Source organism: Alligator mississippiensis, chromosome 1, assembly GCF_030867095.1.
Source record: "Alligator mississippiensis isolate rAllMis1 chromosome 1, rAllMis1, whole genome shotgun sequence".
Classification (NCBI taxonomy): domain Eukaryota; kingdom Metazoa; phylum Chordata; order Crocodylia; family Alligatoridae; genus Alligator; species Alligator mississippiensis.
Window position 1 is genome coordinate 251,252,975 of NC_081824.1, and position 12,035 is coordinate 251,265,009.

The 12,035-nt window shown below is 45.3% G+C and overlaps 1 protein-coding gene across 3 annotated transcripts in view; it reads right to left on the reverse strand.

Moving 5' to 3' along the window:
• IGSF11 (immunoglobulin superfamily member 11) overlaps positions 1-12,035 on the reverse strand; it is a 149,607-nt gene that overhangs the window by 9,407 nt on the left and 128,165 nt on the right. The window contains exon 1 of one of the 3 annotated variants that reach the window (XM_019476011.2): positions 754-868. The exons of the other annotated variants lie outside the window; for them this stretch is intronic. The gene's annotated coding sequence lies outside the window, so the exon portion shown is untranslated. Of the gene's footprint in view, positions 1-753; positions 869-12,035 lie in introns of those variants that run through there. 3 annotated transcript variants of the gene reach the window in all.

Sequence of the window (12,035 nt, forward strand, 5' to 3'; positions counted from 1 at the left end):
TTTGCAGCATCTCAAACTGCTTTGAGGCTCCACAAACTGCATGTGTGTGCTCATGGGGATGCACCCGTTGTCTCCTGTCATGCACTATCTCAACATGGCACTGCTTGGCTGTGTCCCCACGAACACACATGTGCAGTTTGCAACACTGCAAACCACATGCGGACATCCTGGGGTCAAAAAATACGGACATCCTGGGGTCAAAAAAAAAAACAGAGCTGAAAAAAGTGGTGCAGCACACGTGGCAGCCAAGTGTGCCACCAGAAAGGTAGCCTGGCCAGCCAGAGCCTCACTCTAACTGTCAGCCAGGATCTGAGTGGCCAGATCACTGCTGCTGCTACCCCAGGTGGCCCTCAGGACCTCAGGTAAGGCTGCTGGGGCCAGCACAGGTGCTGGCCCCAGCCTCCCCTACTCCACCTGGGGCAATTTGCCCTGCACCAACCCCACATGGAGGGACGTGCACAGAGGCAAAAAGCAGTGGCGCAAATTTGTGCCACTGCTATTTTTGCCACAGCAATCACACACCCCTGCATGTGGAGATGCATCCCTTGAGTTGCAAATCATGTGGGAAAATATTTCATTTTGTACAGCTGAACCCTTTGACATAAGAAATTTAATAAGGAAACACTGCAAGCATTTCTGGAAGCATTAGATATATTTTTTTAACCTTTCTTCTCCTCTCACAACATCTGCAGGTGGAGCCAGAACCAACGTCTTGTATCATTTTAAAAGTCAATTAGATCCTTTCTTTTTTACCGTAAGTGTGAGGCCTCCAGAGGAGACTGCAAGTTGCTATTGGTAATCAGATGATATCAGTATGCAAACACCACCCAGCTGTATGTCACCAAAGTGTAGATAGTCTTGTCACCTTGCTGTCCTAAATAGAGAGTGTAGGAAATTATCTGATGGAATATTTTTCTGTCAGAAAATGCTGGGTCATTGAAATGGAAATGCTTTCTGAGAACATGATTCTACTAGATTCAGACAGAAAAGAGGTGGGCTTCTGCTGGAAACCTGCCTGGTTTCAGGCTAGCGTTGACCAACCAGGGTCCTTGACAGCCTGACCAGTGGACTGGTGAGGAGCTGGTGGTGGGCTAACTCCCAAAGTCCCCAGGCTAAGAGCTGCTCTGTAGCCCAGGACTTCTAGTTACTGGCTTCAGGGCAGCCCATCAGGCAGAGCTTCTCTGGATCCCAGCTTTAGGGCTGCCTGCCAGGTGGACTGCTCCAAAGCTGGGGTTCCCAGGGCTCACAGCATCTCGACCACCTGCGTTTCAGTCTCTGCTTACCTAGTTCTCAGGACTCCAAGCAACTCTGGGAGCCTTGTAGATGTGTCAACATGGTTAGAATGAAATGTCATTTTTACTTGTTCAAAACTTCAATTTCAGGGTACCCTTTTATACTCTTTTATATCTGATTTGGGGGTTTTCTTAAAACGAACTGTGGAATTTCCCATGGAAACAAGAATTCCACAGTCCAACCAGACCCTGTTCTAATGTGTGAGAGAACTGGAAGTCTCTCTAGGAAAAGTGACTGGTTTAAGCTTAATCCACCCAATATCTGGGGTTGCCAGCAATAAGTTGAAGTAAACTGTGAATAGCTGGAAGTAAGAATGAATTTAATAAAAGGTGTCTGCCTTATACTTCTTAAAGTGGTAAACAAGATGGATTACTTCTGGACTCTTAGCTTCTTTGTGAATGGCCAGATAGCAGTAGTAGCCATTATACAAGCCGGCCCCAAGAAAGCACCTGTTGCATATAACCCTGACTGGAGTGATCTGTGCTCTGATGCACCAAGGCTGGACTTAGCTGATGTCCTGCATGTGGCCAAACTCTGAAGGCTACATGGAAGTAAATACTGAGCTAACTCACCATCATCCACCTGCTGAGCAATAGGGACTAGATCTTTCCCTCGATAAGCTGTTGCAGGAAAACAACTACTGCCTGTGAAAGGCTCTAGTAAGGGAAGGCAGGTTTTTTTGATACCCACTGTAGTCTGTTAAGACAATATTCATGAGGCTAGGAGAAAGAGGGGAAGGTGCGGGGGGTGGGAATAGTCCACAGATATTAGTTTAGATCTGAAAGGGAATAGAGTCAATTATGTTCACAGCTCTTCCATGTTTGCTTTCTGCAGCCATTTGAATGCTTGAATTTTGTCAGAGTAACTCAGTTTAAAAAAGATTTAATTTGAATCCAACACATCTGCCGATGGGAAATGTTGGAAATTTCACAGTTCACAATTCATGCTGCAGGTTTAGTTATACAAGTTATCTAGTCAGGGATCCTACCATTAGTGTAACTTACTAGTATGGTGTGATTGGTAATCTTTGCAATAAACTGTTTACAAACAATCTGAAAATCAAAATCAAAACCTAAAATAAATATCCCATACAGAATGTGTTTCCTTAAGAAATGTAAAGATAATAGCAAGGGATGTATATATTTGAGAATTTCCAAATGAATTTTGGAGCAATATACAAAACAGAAAGTAGGTGTGTTATTCATCCACTTCTGAATCTGAGCCTGATTTAGTATAGTGGCCACAAAAATGGACAGCAAAGCAACCACTGCGCACACTGTTACCACAGCAGCCAGGAAGTATTTTCTCTGTATGTAGCAGGAGACACAGGATTCCTTTTCATTCCTATGTCTGCAATTGCCCACAGCTCTTCTAGTGCCTCTCTCCCTGCTGCCCTTCAAACATGGTCCTGCTATTCCATACGCAGAAGCCTTTAATCCCTCTTCCAAATAAGTCAATCTTGTGCTTCTGGCTTCTCCATGACAACTATGTGCAGTGCTTGTTGGACAGGACATGGAGGAACATCTGAGTCCCAAACCCATTTCACCTGTCTGTGGGGCATTTTAGCCCTTGGAGGTAAAATATGCACTCCCTCTCCCTGCTTTTCTCTATGACATACTGCAAGCATGCTTTGCATGTCTGGTCTTATGCCTTGCTGCTGTGCCTGAGGATCTGAAAAGGTGATTGTGGGGATTTCCTTGAGTCAATTAACAGAAGATGGGACCTGATAGCCCAGGAGGCCCGTTCGAGGCCTGTATTCCTTCAAATCCCTGGTATTGCACAATGCCTACTCCTTTTACTGAGCCACCCAGTATCTCATTTCTTTTCCTCTGCTCCCTTGGCCCACATTTCAGGTGCTCCCATTGCCCCACGTATTCCAAGGCTGTGTGCTGCTCTATGGCCCCAGAGTGCGTGTGATGCAGCAGGCCATCAAAAGACAAAGACCACCCAGCTAAGATAAGTGGCACCTGAAGAGCTCCAGGTGAGGAAGACACACAGCGGACTCTGCCAAGTGAACTTAGAAAAGGCAACAGCGGAGTCAGGAGAGTGCATGTAGGCAGGAATTCTGCACCAGTGCAGATAAGGAGACACCTATGCATGTGCATGCATTCACACACACAGCACCAAGGGTCATTACTATAAAATGACTCTTCTGCCAGGGAAACCACCCAACAACAACACCATGAGAAAGTAGCCAAGATCAAATGCTCTTTACAGGCTCCTCATTCTATAAGGCCCCATTTATTTACATCTCAGACTACTAAATATAACAAATATGTATAAACACACATATGGAGGAACATGCACAAAGACACAGCTACAGGCACACACACAGAGCCACAAACACAGGCACACCTCCAGTCCTAAACATATACACTGATACACATGCTCCAGTACATAGACATATAAATATGCAGATGCATGTGTGCAGACATACACACAGTCATATAAGCACAGAAACAATGAAGACCCCACTAATATAATATAAAAGATTGAACATGTAAATATTCAGATGTTAGGACCTGCAAAATTCATGACTGTCACCTAACCAGGGGGCCGTAGGTGATGTAATACATTAAACCTAAATCCTAAGGCCAGGATTTTCAAGCAGCCTAAAGAATTAAATGAGCAAATTCGATATGTGTGTGCCCATCACGTGAAATTCCAGCACCCTGAACCAGGGAGGAGAGGGTTGCTGAGCACTTTTACACACACACACACACACGTATCTAGTTCTTGATAAATCAATGGATAGACAAATAGATATGCATACACATTCCATCTTAATATATCAAATTAAACACTGGAACACAGCATTCATGTTTGCTACTTTTATTATGTGACTCCCTCAGTGTATTCTCAAGCATTCAGCAAGGCTGATTTGCCTATAGAAGGTAACCATGTTGGTGCTGTAAGCAATGGTTGCCCAAATCCAGGCACTGCAATAGCTTCTCCTAGCTGTGACCCTCAGTGATCCTAAAGCGCACACTGAAACCTCGTTTGCACTGGTGTCAATGGAGTGAGGCTGGCTCAGACCAATGTCAAGCCCACAGTCCATTCACACGATGCTCTGCACTTTGGTTCTGTTCACTGCTTTCAGGTCTGTTCCTGAAACACTGAGTGGCAGCAGCTAAGTAGAAAGTATGCTCAGTGTCACCTATTTCTTGGGAACTGGCTGGCAAGAGGGTGTTTTGGCTAGGACCAGCTTTTCAGACATTGCAGAACTGAAATGATTAAGCATGTGTATTTCAGGACCATATAACCGAAGCAGTAGTTGGCCCTGGATCATTCTGATTTCATCTTTGAGAGGATGCCTCAGCTTCCCACACAGCATACTCAGCTACCTTCATTCTCCACTAAGGGGCTCCATGCAATGCTCATACAAAATAGTACATGCTCCACCCCTGGCGGAAATCCATGAGATCCATCCCCCTCCAACCCCCCGCTCCCACACCTACAGGTAGCTTTAGACTCCCTGGTTATAAGGAAGTGGTGTGATGCCAGCCTTTGCCTTTAAGTCCCACACATGCATTTCTCCCTGAAACTGCTTAGCACAGAAAACATCAGAAAAAATTGGCCAGGCAAAAAATGGGGTATATCTCAGAGGCTGCAGAAACCTGTTCTCTACACTACAATTTTTTTCTAGCATCCCAATATCAGCTGGGGCTGATAAGTCATTCCCATCCTATAGCCAACATACCAGTAGCTCTGATGGCAAAGCCTCTGCCTGGCTGCAGTTATAGTGACAGAAGAGGGCTTTTACTGCCTAAGACTGATTATCATCCAGGATGTTACAGTTCCCTGCCGTGCTGTAAGATCCTCCCAAGGGTACCATGGGGTGTCACACAATGTTAACACTGTTAGTTGTGCAAACATGAGTCACAAGATACATGATTTCAAACAAGAATCCACAGTGTTAACAACATGCTGCCCTGTTTGGTCTTTCTAAGTTATTTGCAACAATATAATTGCTCTAGCATTTTTCTGTAGTCAAAGAATGAATGAAAACAAAGAGCTGGCATTTTACAATGAGTGCCTTAAGTCTAAAAAAGGCTGAGAAGTACTGAGCTAAGCTAATGTCATTTGCAGGGGTGGTGTAAGTATGTTTCTACTCACATATGTTGCATTTCTACTAGGGGGCTTTGCTGACCTAGAGCTAGAGCAGCAGCAGGTCAGTCAGTACTCAGTAGTATAAACTGGCTTGGGCAATGGCCAGGATGTAGTGGGGGAGGAGTGCTAAGCAATTAAGGTCTGTTTATGGGAATCCCCTGGGCTGTGTTAGTAAAGCTACATACACATCCAATACCACACCCGGGACATGAGATGCAGCATGGATGCTTACAAGCAGGTTTGGCAAGCATTGGCTTGCACATATGGGGCCCAGAACAGGTATGCTCTGCAGTGTAAAAGTGCCTCTGGTGTCTAAGGAGCCACAGTAAAGCAGATAGGGGAAATGAAGGAACAGAGAAATTAAACTGAATCACTTCAGTCTCACTTGGTCAACATGGGAACTTGCAGAAAAGTGCAGCAGGAGAATGCTAAGCTTCAAGCTGTACCTGGAAGTATCTGAAGCACAGCCAAAGCCTCAGAAAATAGAATAAAAAATTCTGTTGCACAGCACTGCAGAAGATGCCTTTGAGGTGCCTCGCACCCTTGGCTTTTGCAATGAATGCCCAGAGGACACAGGTACCAACCTGGAGAATGCTATTATCCATATAAAGCTTCAGTGTTCAAAAAAAGACAAATTCTGGGATTGCAAACAAACCAAGGGAAAAACTGCAGATCAGTCTTTTACCTCAATGAAAACAGAAGCAAGTAACTGTAAGCCTTGCCCCACAATCAGTGAAATGATCTGAGATATAATTGCCTGCAGTGCTAAAGGAGAGAAATTGAAATAAAATGTTTCCACTGCTCCAGAGGTGTAATCTCCCCACACAATAGGCCCCAAGTGAGCTGACATACCTGAAGGATTTGATGCCCAGAGCAACCATAATCCCCTCCCTACCTCTGCCACTCAAAAATGAGAGAATCCCATGCAGAGGAGAGAGTGGTATAGGCAGCATGTACCTTGGCTACAGGACTTGCTAGCACAGCATTCAGTCAAGAAGCCCCTAAAGGAGACTTGCTGTTCCTGCACTGATGACATTGGAAGGACAGCCAAAACACAAGAGGCACATTGTCCCTGCCACTAATCCTTTCTGGCCTCTGAAGGAGCAATCATGTTGGCAGAAAGCAGAAGAAAAGGTGGTCATTCCTGAGTGCTGGGAAGAAAGTGTTGCTTCTGCTCTGTAAAACTCACCAAGGCAAAAACAAGGGCCTGACCTGCTCAGGGACATCAAGACACTAACAGAATGGGTCCTCAGTGTATGCACAAAGCCATCACAGTATCCTAATGAACACTGAAGCCACGTCAGGTCCTTAACTTGTCACTTGCCCTGGGTAAAGCTGGGCATCAATTGCCTTTGGTGCTTCTCTTAGCCATTCTCACTGGTGGTTGGTCATGTTTCTAAGGCACCAAATGTGCGACAGCTCCTGAGCGTGGTTTCCATGGCAGTGCCTGATAAACTAGAAGTAATATTTAACCAGCCAACCATTCTGAGGTAGCATATGACAGACCAGTCCCATTTTTCAGCCCAGAACTATGACAGGTAAATGCAGCCGAAATCTGGTCCAACGTTTGACTCACCCAGGATATCCCTGTCCAAGGAGTGACCCAAGGTAAAGCCATTGCTCAGAAAGACAGAGGAGTCAGGATGGACCCACACTTTTTCCTGATGGAACACGCATGTGACTGTCACATTATATATATTGACCTGGACAGTCATGGGAGGTTTCCAGGCTAGGCAGCCATGCTGAGACTTGGGATCACTAGAGAACTGAAAGAAGATTCAGGACCCATAAAAGCTATTCTGTGAGTGCACAGCAAGACAGCAGCAAGTTTTGGCCCTGAGGTATCTGGAGGGGTGGAGGGGAGGGGCTGTGCACCCTTGCACACCATCTAAATTTGTTCTGTTACCTAGTAGCCATCAGGATAAGAAAGCTGTAAAGGGAACTCTCTCAAAGTGTGATAACCACGCAAAGTACATCCAAGAAACACCTATGTGTCTGTCACCCATCTTCCATGCATATCCACCGTATCCACAAGACTTCTGTCACCACAGTGTCTGGGTACCTGTACTGAATCACAAAGCTGCCCAACTCCTACCTCTTCCCAGTCACAGGCCTGCTTCAATGCACAGCAGCATATTGACGCCCTAGTGACAAGCAATTTGAGCTAGAAAGAGGGGCTGGTACCCCTCAGAGAGTGCTGTAGATGGTTTATAGATGGCAAACTCACCTGGGCCCTGGGGATTCATGAAAACACCTAGAAACATGTTTCCATCATTCCCTATTTCTTGAATAGGATGTAGGCCACAGCTGGGTTCTCTCTGGCTCATGCATTCAGCAATGCTCTAATTAATCACACTGCTGATGAGGTACAAAAGGAATAAAATCCAGCTCCTCTGGCTCTGCAGGGCTAATAGGAATAAATAGCAGGGCAGCCCCAATATTGACTTCCCAAAGCTTTGTACCCGATGCAAGCTCTCACCAAAGCATAGGTGAAAAGGTAGGCAGCTGAATCTGAGCTCAGGGTTTTTCTCTGAGTCACCAGAAATTAAACTTATGAGCACTGTCACACCTAGAGATAGTCAGAAACAGTCATCTTATTCATTCATTCACCTTATTCTGCAACCCACTGAATAAACTCCCCCGCACCACATACAGCACTGGACCATGGCTCATCTGTTCTGACTGGTAGTGACACCTGCCCTGTTAAACAAGCACGTGCAGCTAATTAGAGATAATTACTACCTGTACATCTATGCTGACCTCACCTGTGCTTTCTCTACTGTCATTTATAACCTATGTCTGGGCTAGGTATAACAACATTGGAATAACGTGCTAATGATAAGGCTCTGCTGACCCACCCTGCTCTGGACTCAGGTGCTGGCCACGGAATTAAGCCAGCATACCTGCCTTTGTCCCTCTGTAGAAATTAGTCTCTCTTCCAGGGTTACAAGGACAGTTTGAATCAGCTGCCTTGCTGAGAAAACATGAAGTTCATCTCCCCACCCCATGCTGCAACTTACAGCTCTGCAAGATGGGCTTCATTCCTTCCCTTGTCCATGATCTGACTTTTAAAAAACACAAAGGGCACATCTACACATGCACTTTACTGCAGAGTTGACTAATTCACTCGGCAGTAAAGCATCACTGTCTACATAAGCAGTGCTATTAGGCTAGAGTAAACTAATTAACTCCACTATAGTATAGTACTGCCCAACAAAAGTATTATCCTATGGCAGAGTTATTTGCTCCATGGCAATGCACAGTTAGATGGTGGCCGGGGCTGTCTGGGGCACGAGGGTGCTACAGAGCAGGGCTGCCTGCTGGATAGCCCCACACTGTAGCACCCTCCTGCCCCAGCCAGCTTCTCCACAGCACACTGAGCTAGGTTGGAGCAGCCCTGGGCTGGCAGGCTGACCCCATAGACCCCATGCCAGCCGGGGCTGCACTGTCCCAGCTCAGCGTGTTGCAGTTGCGGGCACAAGTGTAAACGCTGCACCTGGGAACAATAAACTCTGGCATGAACTGCGCCAGAGTTTATTCAGATGCGCTAATTGCACATGTAGATAGATGGGAATGAATATATCCCATATTTACTTCTGTTGGACACGTGAGGGTTTTTTTCCAAAATTTTTCCACCAAAAAGGAAGTTGTGGCCATTACACACTTCACAAAGCAAGGATGAGGAAGCATCAGATCTAAACAAAAGTTGGAATTCTTTGCTCAGTGCTCATTTCCTCATCTGGCATGATCTCAGACACCAAACCAAATACCAAGCAGAACTGATGTACCAGGCCCCATGGGCTTCCTATGTGGATGTGTTCCATTTTCCAATAAATCAAGTCTTCTGAGCAAAATAACTCTGGAATCTGTTTCTTTATGGATGAAGCCATTACATGGATGATTTTTCTTTCAAGACTTTGAGACAATATTCAGGGCTGGTGGATGTCAAGGTAGGTATGACAAGCGTTGGGTTGTCCCAGCCATGCCCCATTCATATATTCTCCCTTTAAAACATCTACTATTTGCCACTGTCAGAGACTAGGTACTAAACTAGATGGACCATTGATTTGACCCAGCATGGCATTGCTTAGGTTCTAAAGCCATTACACAAGTACAGCTATTCAGTGAATAAAGATAGCATTTACATTTTTTCAATAATATTTAGACTGGAGATGGGTTCATGATGCACGATGGAGTCTAGGTGTTTCAGATTTTATTCCTTGTAGTTATGTGTGAGGTTTTGAAATGGTGGTTTGAGGGATTCCTTTGGTTAACAATAGCCTGCAAATGAAGGGCAGTAGACTCAATGGCTCAGGAGGCTTCTTTCAGCCCTATGTCCCTATGTTACCTTGCCTGCCTTCTTTTCAGGACCCTCCAGACAATCTCAAAATATCTGTCCTCCCCCTCTTGCCATCCCCATACTGTAACACTAGCTGCTTTTCTTTCCCTTCACCTAGCTTGCCAATGGATGTCATAGAAGCCTTCTCCTTTGCAGCCTCTGACAACTGGAACAGTCTCCTCATCTCCCTCCAGCACTAAGTGCAACTCCTAAGTGAGCTGGTGTCAAAGAGAAAGTTGCACTGTATTATAGTGAGATTATAAAAATAGGAAGGGACATTGATAGGAGTAAAAATAGCATCTACAATGACATTAGCTAGGATAAAACTAATCAATCCCTGTGCTCTGGGGCATATGTTAATCCCTTTGGGCATATGATAATCCCCTCTCTATGGTATAGGGTTGGACAAGTATGTACAATGGGAGGTTTAACACTTTTCTTGGTTGGAGGCTGCTTCGGGCTGATTTGACAGTCCTTGAATTCCCAGCTTGCATCTAGCTGAGGAGGAACTAAGCAGCAGCTGCCCCAATGGACTCTCTTTATTTTGTCTGATGAGCAAGGACAGAGGGGTCCCACTCAGCTATTGCTCTTCCCTCTTGCCTGCTGGGGAACGGGGGAGGGAGGAGGAGGAAGGGCAGAATAGCCCTTTCCCCTGGCATATCCTCGTTCCAGGTCACTACTGCACTGCATCCCTCCCCATAGCAGATCAAGTAAGAGACAAATGGGAGAGCTATGATACCTTCGCGGGAGAGCCCCTTGGGTCACAGAAGTTAAATGGGGTCAGACATGATTGATACTAAAACAGGACACCACAAGAAAAAAGAAGTCTCAACATCACTGGTGTGAAGCCTCCCTCCTGAGCTAACACTGCCCCAACAGGCTATACATTGCTGCTACAGGTGATGGTTTCTGAATCCCCATTCAAAAGCCAAGGCTTTTTTAAACGTATCCATTAATTACCCTGAAATTTGACCAGCAGAGCTTGCATGGAAAATTACACTCTGCATGCCTTGGTTTCCCTTGTGATCCTTAAATGTTACATAACAGCTACAATCCACTCTAGTGACTATGTCAACAGTATATAGTGAATATATTCCATTGTATTCCAAAGCTATATGTTCAGCAGCTATGTTCCGCCCCAGAGGTGGCTGTACAAGTGTAGTGGGAAAAGTGTTTCAAATAATTTTTAAGAATTTTGTGTCATCTATGCCTGCATAGGTGTTCCAAGAGATAATGTCTGTGCCTTGGTTAGTGACACCTTTTCCAGTTATCCACATTTTCGTACAAGAGGTAATCAGCACATGGTGCACACAGGATTAATTGTGAGCTTCACCTAGAAAGGAGCCTAGGTGAGGTTAGGATCTGGCCAAACAGAGGCAATCTAACTGCAGAGGAGACGGGCTTGCAAAGCTGGGTACATTTGTTGATTGGGGGCCCATTCCTTCCCTACTCCAACATGCCACCAGAGACACCTGAACCAGGGTTTCCAAAATGTGGGGCACAGCCCTGGAGGAGAGTGAAGATTAGCTGAGCACTGAAACAGGCCTTTCAGTTACTCTTCAGGGCTTACATTTTGAATTGAAAACTAACACAAAGCCCCAAGTCCCCAGCTGTAATGGTTGTGTAGGAAACACTGAAAATTCAAAGCAAGTGTAAACGATGTGGGGAACACGTGCCTGGGTTTGCAGAGACCCTGAAGCAATGGCTCTGATATGTTTGCGTGCCCTTTCTTTTAATATATGCCAAATCAGGTGCCATGACAAGACTTAAACCTTACTGCTGTTAGGAGACTAATTTTGTTGCTCATCACAGAATACCAAAAAAGGACAGGGAATACTCTATTATGAAGATTTATGACACTGTTTCCCCAAGGTGAGAGAAGAACCACAAAGAACTGGCCAGAGAACAGCAGCAGACATATAGGGTGAGATGCTCAGGTCTTCAGTATCACATAATGGGAAAAGCAGGGGAACACCTGGTTGCATTCCCCTGAAGAAGGGACACTAGCTCTCCAGAGCAAGTTTCAACAGTTTGGGAAGGACTGCAAATGAAAGCAACTGACACTGCACGGAAAACCGAGGCAGTCAGAGCCTAACTTTCCACGCTGAAATCTGACCAAAGGGAAAGAGCAAAGGGAAGAGCTATAGATTCTCCTGGAACTTCCAATACAGACTGGGAATTTACTTAATGAATCCCCTGGCCAAGATCTAACAGCAATGAAACCATGTCAATTTTTTCCCCCCAATTTCCCTGTTAACATTTTCTTCACCCAGCCAATTCAGCAGAGAAGCAC